This window comes from Bos indicus, chromosome 9, assembly GCF_029378745.1.
Source record: "Bos indicus isolate NIAB-ARS_2022 breed Sahiwal x Tharparkar chromosome 9, NIAB-ARS_B.indTharparkar_mat_pri_1.0, whole genome shotgun sequence".
Classification (NCBI taxonomy): Eukaryota; Metazoa; Chordata; class Mammalia; order Artiodactyla; family Bovidae; genus Bos; species Bos indicus.
The window spans coordinates 88,280,458-88,302,375 of NC_091768.1; the positions used below are offsets into that span (position 1 = coordinate 88,280,458).

General features: G+C 42.2%; 1 protein-coding gene across 5 annotated transcripts in view; it reads left to right on the top strand.

Moving 5' to 3' along the window:
* The window catches only part of PLEKHG1 (pleckstrin homology and RhoGEF domain containing G1), a 248,994-nt gene that overhangs the window by 104,368 nt on the left and 122,708 nt on the right, over positions 1–21,918 (top strand). The window contains exon 1 of one of the 5 annotated variants that reach the window (XM_070796370.1): positions 8,056–21,907. The exons of the other annotated variants lie outside the window; for them this stretch is intronic. The gene's annotated coding sequence lies outside the window, so the exon portion shown is untranslated. Of the gene's footprint in view, positions 1–8,055; positions 21,908–21,918 lie in introns of those variants that run through there. 5 annotated transcript variants of the gene reach the window in all.

Below are 21,918 nucleotides of genomic sequence, written 5' to 3' on the forward strand. Positions count from 1 at the left end.
TCCTTTTTTAAAATTGAGGTATAATTGACATATACCATTGACAGACACCATAATGATTTGATTTTGGTATGTTATAAAATGATCACCACAGTAAGTCTAGTTAGCATTCAATACCACATGTAGTTACAGATTTTTTTTTCCTATGATGACAGCTTTTAAAATCTATCTAAGGCTTATCCTTGACCCCAAAAGAGCGTTTGTGACCTAGAGAAAACAAAGGTAAAGAAATGCAACAAATATGAATAAACAGAATTAAATACATGGTAAATGGATATTGGAGGAAGGAATGATTAATTTTAAGAGATAGTACAGTTTTCCAAGTAGATAGAACTTGAGTTGGGCCTTCCAAACCATTGAAGGTATTTTCAACTCTGAAATTAGGGCTAATAGAAAGTAAATATTTGCTCTTGTTACACGTCCAACGTTTTTTCACGCATGGCATTTCCCCTAAGTCAAACCAAAGGCTTGAAATTAATTTGGTTATTTACTGTCGGGGCAGTTATAGTATAGAAGCAAATTCACTCAGAGGCCACATGTACCATACTTAGAGAAGAGTGGGAAGAGCATCCCAAGGGCAGACACTAGCCTGAGCAAAGGCCCAGAGGCATGAAAAGCTGGTAGTACTCATGGGGAGCATTGAGGAGTCTAATACAGCTGCAGTAACTGGCCAGACACTAGAAGGCCAACTACCAAGGTAAGGAGTGTGGACTTGAGCTGCAGACCACATGGAACTATATCAGACTTTCTTGGCAGAGTGTAGATGTGCATTCTGAGTTTTAGAAGAGAGCTGTGTAAAGATATGGCTTGAGGAACCAAGAAATTGAATTTAACAAAATATATTAAGGAGGTCATTGTCATGATTCAGCCCCAAACTCTGAAACTGAGAGTAAGAAAAGGAAAGGTGGAAAGAAGACACATAGATGTAACATTATGTTTATGGCTTTTATAAAAGTCTTTATAGCAATTGCTTATAAGGTCCATCATCTCAATGACTGTACTCATGGGATTTTCGTTTATGGAAGTGACTGAATGATAACATGGAGGGACTAATGCCACTAAAAGATTCTTATTACTCACATTTCCCAAGGGTGGGGGTGCTGGCATGCCATGTAAGGCCACATGGGGACACGCCAGTTTTGTCCAAGAGGCAGAAAGAAATGAGAGGAAAGCCTAGGTCAGACTTGATTGGTGTTTCCGTGGGGTTGCCCACGCAGGGCAGGGTCCACAGCTTAGGACTGGCTAGTTTGAATAATTCTAGCTGGCCTTGGGATATATGGGCTTCCCCTACTTGTCTAATATCTAACCCTGGGGTTTTGTGTGAGAGTTAGATAAAGGGGTGGTTCAGAGTACACTCTGGGTCACAGGGGAGATGTAAACAACTCTGGCTGTTTGTTTGGCCCTACGATTGTTGTTGTTCAGTCGCTAAAGTGAAAGTGAAAGTCACTCAGTCATGTCCGACTCTTTGCGACCCCATGGACTATACAGTCCATGGAATTCTCCAGGCCAGAATACTGGAGTTGGGTAGCCTTTCCCTTCTCCAGGGGATCTTCCCAACCCAGGGACCAAACCCAGGTCTCCCGCATTGCAGGCAGATTTTTTACCAGCTGAGCCACAAGGGAAGCCCAAGAATACTGGAGTGGGTAGTCTATCCCATCTCCAGGGGATCCTCTCAACCCAATTCTTTGTGACCCCATGAGCTGCAGCATGCCCTCCTCTGTCCGCCACTGTTTCCTGGAGTTTGCTCAAATTCATGTCAACTGAGTCAGTGATGCTATCCATCTCACCTGCCGCCCCCTTCTCCTCAATCTTTCTCAGCATCAGGGTCTTTTCCGATGAATTAATGGATACAAAATGGGCAAATACAGAATCTAAGAAAACACAAGTCTGAAGATCTCTACATGTATCCTGGTGGTTCAGATTGTAAAGAATCTGCCTTCAATGTAGGAGACCTGGGTTCGATCCCTGCATTGGGCAGATCCCCTGGAGAAGGGAATGGCTACCCACTCCAGTATTCTTGCCTGGAGAATTCCATGGACAAAGGAGCCTGGCGGGCTACAGTCCATGGGATCACAAAGAGTCAGATATGGCTGAGCGATATCTGGACATTTGGATAAGTACTTTATCACTTAATCCTCTCAACCATGTGCAGTAAGTGCCAGATTGTCCCCATTTTACACAAGAAGCAACTGAGATCCTAAGGGGTTCAGCAATTTGCTCACGTTCACACTAGTGAATGATTTTTCCAGCCAGATTCAGTCCAGGTCATGGTCAGCTTCACCCCCTGCTACTAAGCTCTATCCCCTCATGCACTTCTCTATTTGATTATACTTCTCATTCTGGACTCAGGACGTGAGATTAGTTCTGTTGAAAAAGTGGTGGGAACTTGTTGAAGCTTCCTCAGAGCTGATTAGACTAGGGAACAGAAGTGGATGTATGTGCTTCACTATCTCTCTGTAATTCTTTATGCTTCTACTTGCTTTGTCAGAAGAGTGTGAAGATGTATTTGCCTACTGGTGGCCTCCCATGCAGCAAGCACGTTATAATAAGAAAATATTATTAAGTAAAATGACTTCAGCACTGTCTCTTCCGTTCCTGGAAACTGATTCTGGACTTTGACTTTTTTTTTCTGATCTCTTTGACTCTGGGACTTGGAAGCTCTCGTGTCAGCAAACAAAGCCCTTGGCAGACTCTTTTTCTCCCCTGTGTCATGAGCCAGTGATCCAAATTGGCTATGGAAGAGTCTCTGAATTCCGTGGGATAGACTCTGAGGTCCTGCATCAGTAACTACCCCATTTGGTCATTGTCCAATACTTCCTTGGATCATCCCACCACTCCCCGTGAGGTCTGTCTCTTCCCAGCCGCCAAGGCTTTGTTCTCTAACATTTGGCTGCCTTCTCACCCCCTCTCTCCACACATCTTCATGCCTCACTTCCACGAAGAGCCAGCTTGGTGCTCAGCCTCTGTGGGAGGGTGGGCGCAGCACATGTAAATCACACAGCCACATCCACGAAGCATCTGCTTTGCAAAAGCCATGAGGGGAATTCAGGACCATGAATGGCCCAGGTCATGATCTCAGGGAGCTTGGGACTGGCTTGAGAGGCAGAGTAAAATGGTGAGTGAGTGAGAGAGTGAAGTCACTCAGTCGTGTCCGATTCTTTGCAACCCCACAGACTGTAGTCCACCACGCTCCTGAAAAAATGGGATTTTCCAGGCAAGAATACTGGAGTGGGTTGCCATTTCCTTCTCCAGAGGATCTTCCCAACCCAGGGATCAAACCCAGGTTTCCTGCATTGTAGGCAGACGCTTTACCGTCTGAAATGGCAAAAGATGCAAATAACACTTTAAAAAATGAAGGCTATATCAAACAAGAGTTTAGAAGTCATTCCCCACCAAATTGGTACAGCTTTGTATATGTTTATTGCTTCACTCATCTTCGCCTTTCCATGTGCTTCCCACAGTTTAGCTAGGAGCTTTCACTCTTGAAAGCTGTGATGGGCTGTGAACCATCAGACAGAGGTGTCACAAGTCTAGTCTATATAAGAGCCTTTGCAGAAGGAACATGACAGCTATTTATATTTCCTACCCACTAATAGTCCAGTTATGTGGGGACAATCCCTGTCTTTACACGCAGAGCTCAGCTGCAGGGAATTAGTGTAGCAGAGGGAATAAACATTTCAGCCCCAGAGTTAGACTGTCTGGATTATATACCAGTTACACCACTTCATAGTTAGATGACTTTGAAAGCTACTTCCCTCCTGTGTGCCTCATTTTTCTTAAGTGTAAAATAGAATAGCAATACTTACCTTTTAGAATTGTTATGAGAATTAAATGAGTTAATTTTTTTTTTTTGGTTCATGGCAGCTTTATTCAGATTAGCTCCAAACTGGAAACTATTATACATAAATGTCCATCAGAAGGTGAATAGAAGCACAAATTGAGGTATATCCATACAGTGAAATACTGAAAGAACCACTGATACACACAGTATGAATGATTTGTAAAATAATTTTTCTGAATAAAACCGGACACAAAAGATTATATACAGATTCAATTTATATGAAACCCTAGAAAAGATTAATCTTTTAAAACCTTTTTATTTTCTGTTGGTGTATAGCTGGTTAGTGGGGCTTCCCAGGTGGCTCCGATGGTAAAGAATCTGCTTGCAATGCTGGAGAGCCAGGGTCAATCCCTGGGTCAGGAAGATCCCCTGGAGGAGGAAATGGCAACCCATTCAAGTATTCTTGCCTGGAAAATCCCATGGACAGAGGAGCCTGGCAGACTATAGTCCTTGGGGTCACAAGAGAGTCAGACACGACATAGTGACCAAACAACAACAACACAGTTGTTAATAATGTTAATAATTAATAATGTTGTGATGGTTTCAAGTGGACAACAAAGGGACTCAGCCACACATATACATGTATCCATTCTCCCCTAAAAACATGAGTTAACTTTTTTAAAGCATAAAAATGGTACCTGGTACACAGTAAAAACCCATATTACTATGTGGTCCTCATGACTGAGTGATTCTCATCTTTTAGAGGTTTTCTAGTCCATTCCTAGAGCTGTCTTGTAAGTCATCAGTTCCATTAATCGTCTCTGTAAATTTTACAAAAACAAAGTTTAAAAGCTTGAGCATAAGCATTTCCCCTGGAATACCAGAATTGTTGGTATTTTATTACTTCTCCATGGACATTTGAATAGCCAACGATGGCTTTGAAAATAATTGGGAAGACGTGCAGCGTCTGTCGGTCTCCATATTGAAGTTTCTGTTGTGTTTTTGTTTCCATGTGAACTTTATTTTTTTTTAAAGTTTATAAGCCTTTTGCTCCATGGTGAGATTCAGCAACAAGTTTCCCTTCCAAAGAACAATATTTGTCCTATTTGAAAAATCGACCTGGTTTCCATTTTCTTTACAAAGAAGTTGCTCAATGCTTTATGCTTCCAGACTTGGATTTAGCTTGATGTTTTCACAAACGTAATTTTTTCATCTTTGATTATTTTTGAAAAACTTTTTAAAAGCTGCCAATATAACACATTGTCCGCCTTTGGGTTTTGTTTTCTTTTTTTTGATGTTTTTATTTTTTGTTTTGTTGGTGCTAAGTTGCCCCTAGTTGATCTCAGTTTGAAATAAGGATGTTAGGTGTTGAAATGTTAGGAATTCACTAGAAATATAGCTCTGATCTATGGAGTAGGATCCTAGGCTGCAGAAAGTATTTCTTCCTTGTAGAGAAAACTGTTGATTCTCCTTTCCTTGAAATGTTAAGGTATAAGGCAATGGTTAAGAACACAGAATCCTGGCTCTTGTATTTCCACTTGAGTCACTTTGAACTTGTTACATAGCTTGCCTAAGCCTCAAACTGCCCAGCTTTGAAATGGGGACACTTGAGTTTCAGGGACCAGATGAGACCTTGTAATTCTTATAAGGACTAGCAAGTGTTCATTGTGATGCTGAACAAATGCAAAGGCACAAATATCCATGATTGCTATTTTGCAGATGTCCGACTTGAGAGTTTCCATGAGAAACTCCATCTGAAGTTTTTTTTGAAAATACAATGTGACCCTCTTGAATGGAGGAGATTTTGTGTGAGAATATCTATAAAGTGACCCAAGGTGCTTATTGAAGTCACTGTGGTGTGGAAGAAAGTGGGGAAGAAACGTTAAAATAAGAATTCAGGGGACTTTCTTGGCGGTCTAGTGGTTAAGATTCTGTGCTCCCGATGTTGGGGGCACCTGTTCAGTCCCTGGTCAGGGAACTAAGATCCCCACATGCCACACTATGGTGTAGCCAAAAAATTAAAATTAAAAAAAAAAAAGAATTCAAATATAGAACCTTCACCTTAAAAAAATGTTATTTTATCATTTTCTTGACCACTTTCACAGCCAGTCAAACGAATCTGGGATATGTTTATGTAAGTTATGCAAAGACTGCAGAAAACTAGTATTAGCCTAAAATAGTGTCCAGAGCCTCTGCTATATATCAAGATTGTGATGAGGGAGAATTCAGATCACAGAGAATATTTTAGAATGTCTTTCCTCTGTAAATATTTTTAAAAGCCCATATATCTTTTAAATTATTTCTTTGCTAGCTTAAGTTGAAAGTCTAGGGAGTCTGGCAGTGGAATTCAGGCTAAAACCAGGAGACCGAAGGTGATGCCGCAGGCGGTGAGCGCTCGTGTGTGAAGTCTCTTCCCTCCTCTCCCCAAAGCCCTGAGCTGCTTTAAGCCCTGTGGTGATGGCAGGCTGCCAGTTCTGGGGGAAAATCTGCAGTTTTCATTTGAAATCAGAGGATGGAATTTAGACACTTCTTAATCTTGCACTAAACACTTTGACTATCTAGTTACACACACATCACACCAAGGCACACACACCTCTCTTTTCTTCGGGCAGCACCAGTGCTGAGTCCAGGGTCTATTTTCCTCAGCTCCGTTGGATCTCACTGTGTGGATTTGTTTCTGAACAACAGCATCTCTATGCAAAATGCACAAAAAGAGTCTTTAGCTAACCAGGATTTGAAAAATAAATCACCGATTCATGAGCATCATTTTACAAGTGCTTTTTAAGTCCAGGGATATAAGAAATCATCTGTGCAGTACAAGGGACAAAGGTCTCAGGTGAGTATTCTTTGTATGTTGAGATGGAGTCTGTGGGTGATGTTTCAGAAATCAAACTTGGAAGCTGCTCCAGAAGTGATTGTCTCTTTACTTGCGATCCATAAGACTGTTGTATTTCCAAGAATAAAATTACTTTTGAATTACCAAGAAAAGATGCAAAAATTATGCTATGGCCAATGAAAAAAAGATTTTAATTATTTTGATGGGTTCCAATTTTATATGTGTGTGTGTGTGTGTGTGTGTGTGTGTGTGTGTGTGTATGGATATAAACTGTGCTAAATTTTGCTAAAGATTATTTGGGAACCATGTTAGTATCAGAAATCCTTTTAATATACTAACAGTTTAAAGCATTTAAAAATTCCTCCAGGATGGGAGGGAGTTTGGGGGAGAATGGATACATATACATGTGTGGCTGTTCCTTCACTATTCACCTGAAACTGTTACCACACTGTTAATCGGCTACACCCCAATACAAAATAAAAAGCTCAACAAAATAAATAAATAAAAATTCCTCCAGGAGCTGAAACAAAATGTCTGTGATAATTTGATTCTGAAAGAATAAAGATCATTACAATTTGTCAATTCTCGAGCTTAAAAATATGAATAAAATAGTAAATTTTTAATCACTTAGGCCAGAGAACAATTTAACGTGCTGTAGGCAATAGAAAGAGCACCAAACTTGAAATCAGGCCTCTAGCTCTCTAGCTGTGTGCTTTGGGCAGGTTATTTGATCGATGTCTCAGCATCCTCAGAATCTTTGAGGGGGGCTGAGCGTAGGGCCCCAGCCCTTAAAGGAAGGAGTCCTGGGTGGGCAGGGTTGGACCAGGGAGTGGGGAGATTTCAGGACACTCAACTGGGATGTAAGTCAGGGTGCCTAGGGATGGGGAGATGCCCAGTGTGGTCCAGGACAAGCTTCCTCATATTTCAAAATCTTGCCCAAGGCTGGCCCTAGAAGGGAGGAGCCTTCTACAATAGTTCTGCTTGGTCATTTAGAATTCAGATGGCCCCAGCAGGGGTTGTCAGCTCTTTGTGTACCAGTGGAGGCCAGTGTGACTTCTCCACCCATTGAAACATCTATTTACTCTGGCTGGCCTCAGTCGGGGGAGATTGACACAGACAGCTATGATCGTCAAAGGGAAAATGCTGTGTTTTGTTTTCTAATACCAAAGACGCTTTTTTAGGGTGAAGGATTTAAAATGTCATCACGTTGTTACCCACTCAAGAAAGTAGTTCTCTGAACTTAGGGTTACCAAGGAGGAAGGAATGGGAGGGGATAGTTGGGGAGTTTGGGATTGACATGGACACATTGCTATGTTTAAAGTGTGTCCTATGTGTAGCACAGGGAACTCTGTTCAGTGTTATGTGGCAGCTTGGATAGGGTGGGGGGAGTGGGGAGTTTGGAGGAAAATGGATACATGTATAAGTATCCCTTTGCTATCCACCTGAAATTATCACAGTATTGTTAACTGGGTATACCTCAGTATAATATAAAAAGTTAAAAAAAAAAAAGTAGTTCTAGTCCTTTTTGACAGACCTGGAGAATCTGCTTCTTCAGAAATTTTGAAGACATTTTGTTCTTCTGGTGGGCTACTGATGCTTTTTCTCTTTTTATTTTTAGTTATTTTTATTTTATTTTTTATATTTCAGATAAAGAGCAAATGTTGTCAGTTGTAACTGACCAGTAACTACCTTGTGTTACTATCAATTTTGAAAGATAGTTGATAGTTAAGGAAGTTGTTGGCTTATTAATGGTTTGACTCCATAACCTGACTATATATTATTCAAATACCCTATTCTAGCTAATTGAAATATTCCATTTTAATAGCTCCAAATACATATATAAGAAAATAGAGTATGTGAGGCTCAATCCCGCCTTTGCGTATGCCGAGCCTCCTTCCTAAGTATGCTCAAGGAAAAAGAAGACTAATTTATAGTGAACACAGTATGGAGAAATGTAACAAAATCCAATTATTCAAAGCCGGGCAATATAGAAAGTACTAAAGTTCCTCATTTACCCTCTTAAAGCCGTTGTACAGAGGATGTATGTTTGGGCAGGGTTAGGATTTGTGTCCAAGTCTCGAGTTTACCTGTCACTTTAAAAGGGACTAAATGGCTTCACCCATTGTCGTCTGTTGTTTTCGTTTAGTCACTAAGTGGTGTCTGACTATTTTGTGACCCCAGGGACTGTAGCCCGCCAGGCTCCTCTGTCCATGGGATTTCCCAGGCAAGAATATTGGGGTGGGTTGCCATTTCCTTCTCCCAGGGATCTTCCCAACCCAAGGATCAAACCCAGGTCTCCCCTGTCTCCTACTTGGCAGGTGGAGTCTTTACTGCTGAGCCACCAGGGAAGCCCATCACCCATAAATGCTCATATCTAGAAATGATTTGGAAAACAGTTTAATCTGATTACAGTTGTTAAGCTCAGTCTCTGAAAAGAAATTTAAGTTTTTTTTTCAGGAAGAGTCATAATTTATACAGTTTATGAGCTTAACATTTATCTTTTTCTCACAGCTAGTACATGGAAAGGCAAATTTCAGAGTAACATCAGGTGAGAGTGATTGTGTTCATCGCCTTCACACCTCTTTCTGTGTTCTTATGTCCTTCACAACTAAAGTGTAACTGTCCTCAAAACTGATGACATTTGGGTGTGCTCCGTGGACTGGCCCGATGTCAGCATCCTGGTCTCGCTGCCATACAACAGTGATGCAAGTTGTTGGCATTGGGGGACACTGGGTGAATGATACAGGAGAACTCCTTGTACTTTTTTTCGGCAACTTCTTATGGATTTATACTTCTTTCAAAATTAAAAAAATAATTTAACCTAACTCTTCTCTAGAATATTTTCCTGAGGTCTCTAATGCCTAGGCAAGTATTCCAATTAGATGCTTTGGCTCAGTACGTGACATACTATAAGGTTTTGTGGGTAACAGATAATTACCTTGTAAATGTAGATGCTCTGTAAATGACTTTGAGGTCCATGGTCTCTAATCAGCCTGCTAATGGGTAAGAGAGAGACTTGGTGATGAAGTCTGCTACTTACTCAGGTCATGCCCTTTGGCCCCACCTACTTACCCAAGCAAATGGGCCAATCCCTGGGCTCTTTTAAATACCAGGAGCAGTCATGTTGAGCGCTAGCTGACACTATGAGCATCTAGTATGTGCCAGGCTCCATCATGCCTTACACTCATTAAGTCACTTAAACCTCAGAACATCCCAGGACAGCAGGAAAATGAAGCAGTTTTAAATGTAACAAGTTTAAACAGTCATTACATAATGTCCCTACTTTCCAAAGAGTTCACTCTATTAGGAATCTTAATGAAAGGCAATGGATCCTCTCAGCTAAACAAACAAACAGAAAAATTTCCTTTTGATTTATAATGCAAACAAAAGAAAACTTTGAAATTGTCTAATCATCCTTCTCTTCTGAGAATAAATACTGGCAATTATCCATGACCCCTGCTTGTTGCTAATTCCTGCTATGTTTAGCATTGAAAGAGCCAAATTTTAGATCACAAGTTTTGGTAAATAGCTCGGGGTGAGAATAATATTTATTATCGGCAGTGAGCAGCTTTGTATTGTTTCAGATTGGTGATGTGTGGGGGTGGGTGCAGAAGGTTAGAACCAAGTTCCAGTATCATAATGAATCATGGTGTAATGTGCCTGCCAGCAGGAACCTTCCAGATGTTTCAGCTAAATTAGGAGGAGGACTGTATTCCCTACCTGTGCTCAGGGCTGCCTGAGCAAGCGGACCCACCTCCCTCTGTCTCTCCCATTATAGGGCAGCTGGTACCCACCATTTACGGGAAGATGTGAAGAGAGCGGAAGCCTCATTCTGGCTCAGCTACTAACTAGCTCATTGATTCTTTTTTTTAATGTTTTATTGATGTGTAGTTGACTTACAATGCTGTGTTAGTTTCTGGTGTAGATCAATGATTCTTAAAACATGTTCCCAAGACCAGCAGCATCAACACCATTTGTTGACTTGTTAGATATTCTCAGGCCCCACCCAAGACCCAAGTCGGACACAACTGAGCGACTGAGCATACACACACGCCAGACCCACAGAATCAGAAACTCTGGCAGTAGGATCAGCAATCTATGCTTCACTGGCCTGGCAGTTGCTTTATCTTGGCACATCAGTGTTTTAATGTTCTTCAGATAATTCCTCAGAAGTGGAATTGCTGGGTCATATGGTAGTTCAATTTTTAGTTATTTTGAGAAACCTCTATGTTGTTTAGTTATTTTGAGAAACCTCTACAATACCTGTACCAATTTACAGTCCCATCAACATTGTACAAGGGTTCCCTTCTCTCCACATTCTCACTGTCACTTGTTATCTTTCTGATGATAGCCATTCTGACATGTGTCAGGTGGTATCTTATTGTGGTTCTGATTTGCATTTCCCTAGCAATCTTGAGCATATTTTCATGTACCTGTTGGCCACCTGTTGCCATTTCCAAAGCAGAACTTTTTTTTTTTTTTTTTTAATAAGATCATGGAAGGGGACTTACTGATGCAGAGGAGAAAAAGAATCCTCTGCTCTCCAACACTTGTCATGGGGTCTCCAGAGGAGCATCCCAGAAGACAGGTGGGTACAAGTCTGTCCTCTTTGGGGCTGAGTCTCAGTTTTCTAGGCCTTACCCTGCTCTGGCCTTCACCCCAGATGTCTAGGCTCACCTGTGCTGAAAGCACATGGCCTCATAAACACACCTCAAACCCATGAAGAGAAACATCAGCAAGTTAAGTAGCTTGAAGTTTGTTAGACTTGCTTGATCCACCTCAGTCTGGAGGGGCTTTTTCCCTCAGGGAAGCTTTTAGCTTTCTGCTTGTCTACCACATCAGGATTAGGGGGAAGTAGTTGCTTTTGTTTTTCTATCCCCCCTTACCCTTCTCTCCCCCAACTCCCGCCTCCTCACATGTGAGGGAAGAGATCACATATCAGAGACGTTGCTTCTTCAAAAGGGTTTGGTATGTTCGCAAATCCTTATTAAGACCTTCTGTGTATTAAAATTTTTATCTCCAGGGTTCAGAAAGAAAGAAGCAGTGGGCTGGGGTACAGGATGGGTTTTTGCCCCTTTCTAGGAAAAATGCTGACGATTAACTAGTGCCTCTGGGCATCTTCTTAAATGCTCCTTGTCAAAATGAATAAATGCTCTTCCCAATGAGGGGGACTGCTTATGTCTCTCTTTTTCTTGCTTATAAACAGTCTTACAGGCCTTGTTTATTTTGATGGGACCAGGATCTCCAGTTCTAAGTCTTAACTTCTGTCCTATTATTTTTTTAAAAAGTACAACAAAACCAGTATTTTATGAGCTTAAGATATGATATGTGAATTTTAACATTTGTTGTTGATCCTGGCTTTTCAGAAGCAATTCAAAAACCAATCCTGACTTCAAATCCTTGGATGAGGGTTTGGGTAAGGGACCCTCAAGAATTATGTGACAACTCAATGTGTCATTCTTCTAGGGCTGTGGGTTTTGTCTAGCTGTCCCAGTATTTTTAAATGTCCAAAACTCTGATACCGTGTTACCTGGGTGTTTGGTTTGGCAGAATTATCAAATCAACTGCTTTTCCACCATAATTCTTCCATAGAGACCCTGAGGAAATTCTAACATTTATTGATATGTTAAAGGTTTATGAAAGTACTAGTAAAATAATGACTGTAATTAATAGTAAGAGTGGAAAATGAAACTAAAGGTTTGTGGAATTAAATGGTGGAGACAGTTCCAGGCAGTCCAATGATTAAGACTCCGTACTTTCACTACTGAAGGCATGTGGTCAATGTCTGGTTGGGGAACTAAGATCCTGCAAGCCACAAGCCACGGCCAAAAAATAAAGTAAAACAAATTTAACTCAGTTATCTTAAAAAAAAAAGAAGAAGAAGAAGAAGAAGAAGAAGACAGTTCCAATTTCCTGACCTGCAATTTTAATATTCTTCCCACCTGCTACTATAAACATTTTCCCCTTACTCACTACACTGAGTATTTCCATGATGGTTTTGGTTTTATGGTACTTTATTTTTTGTCTAATCTTGTATAAAGTAACAAACAACTAGTGATATATTTAATCTTTCATGCTTCAGTTTTATGTGACTTACAAATTGAAGAGAAATAAATTGTTCTTAAAACATCATTTCTAGTAATCTGGTTGTTCTAAGGCTGCTAACCTAGTACACAGTGTGGTGTCCAAGAGTCCATGAGTGTGACCCAGTGTCAAACGCTTTCAGGCTCCAGAGTCAGGCAGATCCCGCAAAAGAGCGATTGGTGAAGAGTGTGATACTGATGGGAGTGGTGGAGGGGGTGCAGCAACCTGACGTGCACAGTCAGGATGCAGGGAACAAGCTGAGCTCCAGCCATCGCTGCTGAGTGGGAATACAAGGCTAGTGGTAACCAAGGCTTACTGTTTCTTTGGCATATCCTCCCCAAGAAGGAAAATCTGTATTTTTATGTGAAATATCCTGATTTTTCCTTTTTCTATTTTTGAAATAGCTTGATTTTTTAAATGTGTTTTATCAATTCAAACAATGTAAACCCAGTGTTGACAACAACAAGTCTTCAGGTTACACTCTGCCTACTCAGCCTATACCACAACCCCCCGGGGAGTCTTGAGCTCACATCAGGCCTCCGTAGCCCTGTGGGTCTGGGTTCGGTCACACTAATAAGGGCTTCCCAGGTAGTATAGTGGTAAAGAATCAACCTACCATGCAGGAGACACAGAGATGTGGGCTCAATTCCTGGGTCGGGAAGATCCCCTAGAGTAGGAAATGGCAACCTGCTCCAGTATTCTTGTCTAGAAAATTCCACGGACGGAGGCATCTGGTGGGCTTCTGGGGTCACAAAGAGTCATACACCACTGAGTGTCGAAAGACTAAAGACTAAACTTTACCAGCTCAGTGTCCCTTCCCATCAACACAGGGTCCAAACCTTGCTTCCCTTCCCTCTACTCCCAGGTAGTCCCTCCCTGGCTCCCCAACTTCCCTGCCTGTACTGTCACTGCCCTTTGTTCAAGCCCAGGGCCCCTGCCCTGAGATATTTGGGGTCTCCACACTCCCCTGGGAGTTCACCTGGAGACCACCCAACCCCATCCCCGAGCTGCTGATGTTCACTTCTCTCTCTCTATGGGAAAAGGGCTGCCTTTCTTATTATGTTTTCTTCCCTCATATAGAATCTCATAGCTAAGATGTTATAGCTATGCTCTCTCTCTTTCTTTCTCTCTCTCTCTCTTTTCTTTTTACCTCTCAATCTCTTCCTTCCTTAAGATATTCACAGGCTGCCTGGTTGGCTGGGGTGATGTTACTGAGTCCAAGCTCATACTACTCACCAGACAACAGGCCAGTAAATCAAGAGATAAGTTGTTGGGGCAAGGAATAGCAATTTTATTCAGAGAGCTAGCATACTGAGAAGATGGTGAACTAGTGTCCCAAAGAACCATTCCACTGGAGTTAAAAATTGAGGCTTCTTTTATACTAAAAGGGGAGGGGTTGTGGTTGGTTGTTGCAAACTTCTTGGTGTCAGAATCCTCTGTTATCACAGCTGTTCACATAGGTCAGATCACAACACTCCTATAAACCTCCAACAAGGCATGCTATTCTCGGTTCTGCAACTTTTTATCTCCATATGAATAGAAACGTGTTATACCTTTAAAGGCTAGAGCCTTGAGAATGGGCAGTTCTGTATATTTGAGGCTATATGCAACATTCTTAACTTAAAAACATTGCAAAAGTAATAGAATACAAAGGTTAAAGTAAAAGAAATAGATCCAATATGGAGTCAGATTTGCTCTTCCCTATTACAGGGAGGCCAGCCTGCATAGTTATTTATCAGGCCTCACTTCCTTCCCCATCTCTCCCAGGGCCACCAAATCTTTCATTACCCTCAGATCTCTCACCTCCAGCCCTATCCTCTGCTCCCCACACAAAATCTGAGATGTATACTTGAAAATAGAGCTGAATCCCAATTTCAGATATTGTTAGGATTCTTTCTTTAAGAACCAATTAAACAGACCCCTTGAAAATCAGTTCATTCATCAATCAAAACAAGTAAACTGGGTTGGGGACCACTATAAAGGTTTTCCCAGTCTTAACCACCCAGTTTCCATGGAGGCTCAAGCAGGACACCCATTGCAGTGAATTTGTTCTAATCATCATCATTGCATATACTTAAAGTATAATGAGCCCCTAGGTAATTTAGAACTAGCCATTCCTCCCATTATCTGTGGGTTATAGGAGCATAATTTTTGCAGTTATTCAATGATATCAACTTTTATGTTACCACTATTCTGGGAGTATATTAGGACAGGTACTTGCCTGGAGTAAAGTGCAACCCCAAATTATATACCCTGTGGTAAAATGAGGTATTCCGTAATCTATGTTCTAACCTGGTTTCCAGAATGCAATTTTGCAGAAAGTGGAGGTAATGTCAGTGAATAGGTAAAAAGCATGACCTTGACGCTAGGCATTGGTCTACTGTCAGATAATATTGTTAAAAATTTTTGTGGGGAATCTTTCTGTTGATAGCTGATGAGTTAAGATGTCTTATCATAAGTTCTGCTGCATGAGAAATTATAGATAATTTAAAGCAGTTTCCCTTTATAAAAGCCATATGCTCCTGGTTTTTGTTTCCATTCATGGTTATCTGACTAAAATAGTGGGACCATATTTAAGAACCTCAAGTTATATGAGAGCCTCAAGAAATACTGGGCTTCTCTTGTAGCTCAGTTGGTAAAGAATCTGCCTGCAATTCAGGAGACCCGGCTTTGATTCCTGGGTCAGGAAGATCCCCTGAAGGAGGAAATGGCAACCCACTCCAGTATTCTTGCCTGGAGAATCTGATAAAGAGAAGAGCCCAGCAGTCTATAGTCCAGGGGGTCACAAGAGTCAGACATGGCTTAGTGATTTAAACCACCAAGAAATATCGTGTAGTTCAGAAATGGGTCATTGTGTCAACCCATCACCCCAAAGTGTGGAATCTTCGATTTGAAGATTTGGAAACTTCAGATTAATTAATTTTATTGAAGTGTAGTTGATTCATAATGTTGTGTTAATTTCTGCTGTATAGCAAAGCAATACACGTTGCTTTACAAACTCACTCATACAGATATATTCTTTTTCATTTTGTTCCCGTTATGATTTATCACAGGATATTGAATATAGTTCCTTATGCTATACAGTAGGACCTTGTTTATCCATTCTCTATACAATAGTTTGCAAAAGCATTCCTGAATGCTACAGGCTCCAGAGTTGTCACAATCCAGAAGGAACCTGGAACCCAGAGAAGTGAGTAACTTGCCAGGGTGACCCAGTTGTCTAGGAAAGCTTCAATTCTACACATCCCAGCTCCAGGTCTGTGCCCTCTCCATGCGTCATGTTACAAGTGGTGAATGATGGTTTGGATTGAACAAAGTTCAGCTTTGGAGCTGGTTTTTACTATGGCTTCACTAGGATAGTAACTGAGTCTTACAAAAATCTAACCCCTCAATATTCTCAGAGAAGCTTCATTTTCTTTTAATTGGAGTACAGTTGTTTTACAATGTCGTTAGTTTCTGCTGTACAATGAAGTGGATCAGCTATATGTATACATATATCCCCTCCCTCTTGGACCGCCCTCCCACCCCACTTCCATCCCACCCATCTAGGGCATCCCAGCGTACCTAACTGAGCTCCCTGTACTCTACAGCAGGTCCCCACTAGCTATCTGTTTTACACATGGTAGTATATCTGTGTCAGTCCTAATCTCCCAATTCGTCCCACTCTCTTCTTCCCCTCCCGCGCTCACATGTCCATTCTTTACATCACAGCAGCTTATTTCATTGGGGGTTACATTTTGTTTTGTCCTAATATCCAAAATCACTATGCATGGTGACTGCAGCCATGAAATTAAAAGATGCTTGCTCCTTGAAAGCAATGACAAATATAGTTAAGGTTTTTCCAGTAGTCAAGCACAGATGTGAGAGTTGAACCATAAAGAAGGCTGAGTGCCGAAGAACTGATGCTTTGGAATTGTGGTGCTGGTGGAGACTTGTGAGAGTCCCTTGGACAGCAAGGATATCAAACAAGTCAATCCTAAAGGAAAGCAACACTGAATATTCATTGGAAGGACTGATGCTGAAGCTGAAGCTGCAATGCTTTGGCCACCTGATGCGAAGAGTTGACTCACTGAAAAAGACCCTGATGCTGGGAAAGTTTGAAGGCAATAGGAGAAGAGGGTGGCAGAGGATGAGATGGTTAGATAACATCACCGACTCAATGGACATGAATTGGGCCAAACTCTGGGAGATAGTGAAGGACAGGGAAGCCTGGCGTGCTTCAGTCCAGGGGATCTCAAAGCGTCAGACACCACTTAGCGACTGAACAGAACAGAACAAAAGAATGTGCAGATTCCTAAGCAGATGTCTTATGTTTGGAGCTACAGTGGTACCAGAAAGTCATCCCTGGCTTTGGGGGTCCTGGAATAGGTGAACAAGTGGTCCTGAGCTGTACTCAAGGCTCAACTGTGCAGAGTCAGTCCCTAAACCCCCTAGAAGTAGCACCCCAGTGGAGTGGGGTGACCCCTCCTCCAGGCTGTCCTTTTGTGACCACTTCTGCCCTTTGGGCTCCTTTGATGTTCATTTTCATCTGATTTTACCTAGATGAAAATGCCGGGCAGGGACATTTAGGTTGTGATTTACTGTAACCACACCTTCTGAGGGGCCCCGTCCAAGTGGTTGCACAAGAACAGTCATGGTTACTGCCCAAGTGGTTCTGCCCGGTATGTGGAGAGGGTAAAGGAAAAGCCCCGAAGACGGAGGCTGATGTGTGCAGATTAGAAGGTGGGTCACCCCAGAGTAGAGAAGGAAATAGAAGATTCTTTAATAAGGGGGCAGAGTTTCAGTAAACATAGTTATTAACTGTGGTATGCAGTAGGATATTTGCAAACAAGATTGCCCAGAGAAAAATCTAGGTCAAGTGGTCACCGTGGGCGTAATGCCAGGTACACCAGCCATCTACGCTTAAGGGAAGTAAAATGACCTGGACGATCTCATCTGCTGGCTTGGCTTCCTCCAGCTTTCTTTCCTCTCGGCTTTCAAATGTCAGTTCACACACTCCTCTCACAGGGAGCCTTCTCTGACCTCCCCCCTAAAACTAGGCTTGGTCCCCTTGGACCAAGCTATGTTTCATAGCCGGTCCCCCTGCATACCTTCTCTGCAGAATCCAATCTCAGGTAGAAGGAACACTGGTCCGTGCGATGGCTCAGTGTCTGTCCCCTGGCCATACTCTGTGCCCTTGGAGAACAGAGTGCTATTGCTACATCTAAAAACCTGATATAGAAGATCATTTCTTTCCCAAAAGGCTTTCTCTAAAAGTGGTGTCTTTGCAGGATTTTTTAGAATGGTAAGTGGCATGAGGATTTTTCGAGATCCTGAAAACCTTTTGGTCGAAGCTGCAGGAAAGCAAGATCTTGAGACACCTGAAGCAGGCGTTCCTGGGGTTCGGCACTGTCCCATGCTCCCCACGGCACGAGGGGCAACTCCCCACCCCCTCCCCTTGAACCCTGCCTCCAGGAATCACTTAGGGCAGTTATTCAATAAATATTTGAATAAAGAGGCAAGTATGAATGGGAGACCTGACGGCATCTCAAATAATTAACGAACTTCAAGATGGAAGTGAGGTGTGATCTGTCTTGTTTTCCTGTAGTGGTCCTTGAAGAACTTCTCCATGTGAGAAAATACTTTGATGATTAGACAACTTTAATAAAGACTAGCTTGCCTAAAGTGTGATGGACTATCTGAGCAGGGGTCAGTGTCTAGTAACTAAGAGTCTTCGAGCAGAGACTGGGCATACTTGTAAGTGATCATTCAAACACCAGATAAGGAGTTAGATTGAAAATGAAAAGTGAAAGTTGCTCAGTCATGTCCGACTCTTTGCGACTCCATGGGCTATACAGTCCACGGAATTCTCCAGGCCAAAATACTGGAGTGGGTAGCCTTTTCCTTCTCCAAGAGATCTGCCCAACCCAGGGATCGAACCCAAGTCTTCCACATTGCAGGCGGATTCTTTACCAGCTGAGCCACAAGGGAAGCCCAAGAATACTGGAGTGGGTAGCCTATCCCTTCTCCAGGGGATCTTCCTGACCCAGGAATCGAACTGGGATCTCCTGCATTGCAGGCAGATTCTTTACTAACTGAGCTATCCAAAACCTCAAAGTACCTTTCCAGTATTGAAACACTGTTATCACGGGATTTTCGTCCATCTAGCCCCTACTCACAAAGAAACTGCAGAAAGTTAGGGGTGATTACATGTTTTCTTCACTGTTGTGTCTTTAGCGCTTATACAGGGCCTGACACATAGTAGCTGCTCAATAAATATCTGCTGAGTTAAATATATCAGTAAATATCAAATTCAAAATCTATTTCTAGCACAGAATAGGTTCTAATTGTTTATTCCAGTGACCTGAATCAAGCAGCTAGTCAATCAAAAAAGGGCTGAAAATTGAGCAGTAAACCGCCTAGTGAAAAGCTGTGGTCAAACATGCAAACTAAGCATGTGAAATTGAACTGCTATCAGCTTTTCAGACCAGAGAGTCTGGGGTCAGTATGAAACTGGATCAGCGGGGTCCTGGTAGGAAACTGGATTCACTCGGCTGGTTCAAATGAGAGGTTAATGAAGGGGCTGCTCCATGGACTGTGGTGTGGCCATGGGAGCCAGCAAGGAATGCGTGGCACCCAGAGATCGAATCAATGGCAGGAAACCTGAACCACTATTCTCGGGGATAACCTGCAGTGACTCCGATGGCTCAGGGAACAAGGAAGAGTTAGGAGAGCCCCATGAGAGCTGGAACCGTGGAGACCAGGGTGTCTTGGCTGTAGCCACTGCTAAACCCCAGATGCTTCATCAGCCAGGGCGTAGACAAAAAAGCGTCTCTTTCCTTCTCCTCCTGCTCATAATACTGGTGTCTACTGTCAGCCAAACCCAACTGGAAGCCAGCCAGCAGGGAGTAGGGCGGGTGGAAAAAAATGGGAAAATGGGGGTGGGGGAGAGTCTGCCCACGGGGAATCACCTTCACATAAATTTTTATTTTATTTTTCAATTTTACTTTAAATTAAATTTAATTAATTATTTATTTATTTAAATAAATACTTCTTTAAAGTAGAGTCTAGATCACAGGGGATAGTGAGGGAATTCCACCCCCACTACCACCATTTCATCCCACCTCTTCTACAGCAGCTCATATGAACGTGCTGGCTTTTTCTCCTTTCTCTCTCTCTCTTTTTTTTTTCTTTTTTCTTTCATCTAATACTGGTAAAGGACTCGAAAAATTTTATTCAGAATAAACCAAAGTAAATTTTGTGACACTTGTTTCTTGGCCTAATTAAGATTAACCCTGTAGCCTAACAGACAGGCCTATTTCCTTTCCTTTGTTCTGTTAACATAAACAAGTTACTTCACGTACCTCTGTGGGAACTGGGAATTAGGCAAGTGTTTAGACGCATAAAAACTCTCAGCAAGTTTGGCACTCAGCTTGGATACCAAGTAATTAAATACAAGATGAAAGATGAGTCCAACGGCGCTCGCTCTCTAAGATTGAAAGGGAAATGTGAGTGCAGGCAGCCTCAATCAGCTTGATGTTACTGTCAGTGTGAAGTTACTATCAGCTTTTCATATTGCTTGAAGGGCAGCTTGAAAACAGTGGGAGAGACCAGTCTAGGAAAATAGAGCAAATGTTATGGACCCAGTTCTTGTTACATCTGAGCTGTTGCTTCATCATGCTCGTCACGCTTGTCATTGTTTATCTGATGCTTGTGCAGTCTTGCCAGACAGGAGCTTCCAGAAGGCAAAGCCACGTCCCTTCAGTGAGCCCAGCATGGAACCTGGCATTAACTAGGTACCTGGTTACGAGGCTGAGTCAGTGGTGGCTGCTCTTCATTAATGTAGAGAGAAGGTGTGAAGGGAGATGGTCAGCAGGTCATTGCTATGTGTGCCAAAGTTCTGAAAGGCAAACGCCAGGACACACATCAACAGACGGGTGTTTTGAGACCATTGTAATACCATAACTAAGATGGCAGCCTCATTGCCTTCTTTGGTTTAAAACAAACAAACAAACAAAAGCCTAGAGAGTAATAAGCCATTTCAACTCTGTTAACAGAGAGGAGTAAGTTCTGCCTTCCTGGAGTGGACTCTGTACTTGGCCTTTTACAAATTTCTTCCTGAATTAGGATTGTCCTTGAGAACTGGTTCAGGAAGCTCTAACCACCCCACTTCAGTTCTGGAAATTAAATAGCCTCCCCCTGGACGAATCCGTTTGCTCTCGGATCATACACCTAGAGGTTCAGTTGTCAGCCACTGTGATGTTGAAGGTAGCCTCCAGATTAAAGAAGAAGACTGATGGTGGTGATTTTAAAGGGTGGTAGCTGCTGGGGCGCAGATTCTGAATGAGCTCAGAAATGATTCATAGCCACCGTGGGTATCTTGTCCATATCTCCTTGGCAAGCTTATGTCCTCACCACTATTACTTTGGAGAACTATCGCTCTGAACCCACTATCTTGGAGTCTGCAGGATGGGGTGCAACTGGAGATGTCCAGCTGAGCCCTGCCCATCACTCCATCCTCTTGGAGCTATCATAGGAAGCCTGGTCAAGGGGGCTGCCTCTCTCTTCTCTGCCAGGATGTGAAATGGTTTTGCAAGCTCACATAAAGGTTATGAACCTCCATGGTTGTCACTCTGCAACTATAATAGATTCTTGTTTTAATTACTATTTTGGAAAATACTGCTGCAGGATTTCAAGAGAGTCTCCAAACCCCTTCTAGAAGTTCAAGTACATTTTTTGAAAGAGCATTTTCAAAAGTATAGATTGTGCTGAATGCCTTTAGTTATGAATGGATTAGATGTGCGTTATCTCCCAGAGAAAAATGTGTCTGGAAACAGTCTGCATTCTTAGGGGGATAATTAGTTCATTGTGCTTAGCACAGCGAGTCCTCCCGTGGTGTCCTTAAAGATGGGACTGATCTAGTATTGAAAGCAAAAGACTATTTGTAACATATTGCTTGCTTGATATCTAAAAATTGTTCAGTTCAGAAATAACCAAGCCTTGATTTCATCATCTCTGGACAGTAAAGACCAAAATATCCTAATAAAAGAACAGAGTGAAAAACAGAGCTAATGATTATCACAGGGACAGAGAAGAGAGCCCATGGAGGAACTCCTGAAACAACACAACTTTAGAGTCCCCGGGATGTGTGTCCTTCCAGGCTATCTCGGTTGGTGTTCATGGCAAACTGGTATATGATGGAGAAGTTGAACTGCGACTTGATAGGCAAGGTAAGGGTGAG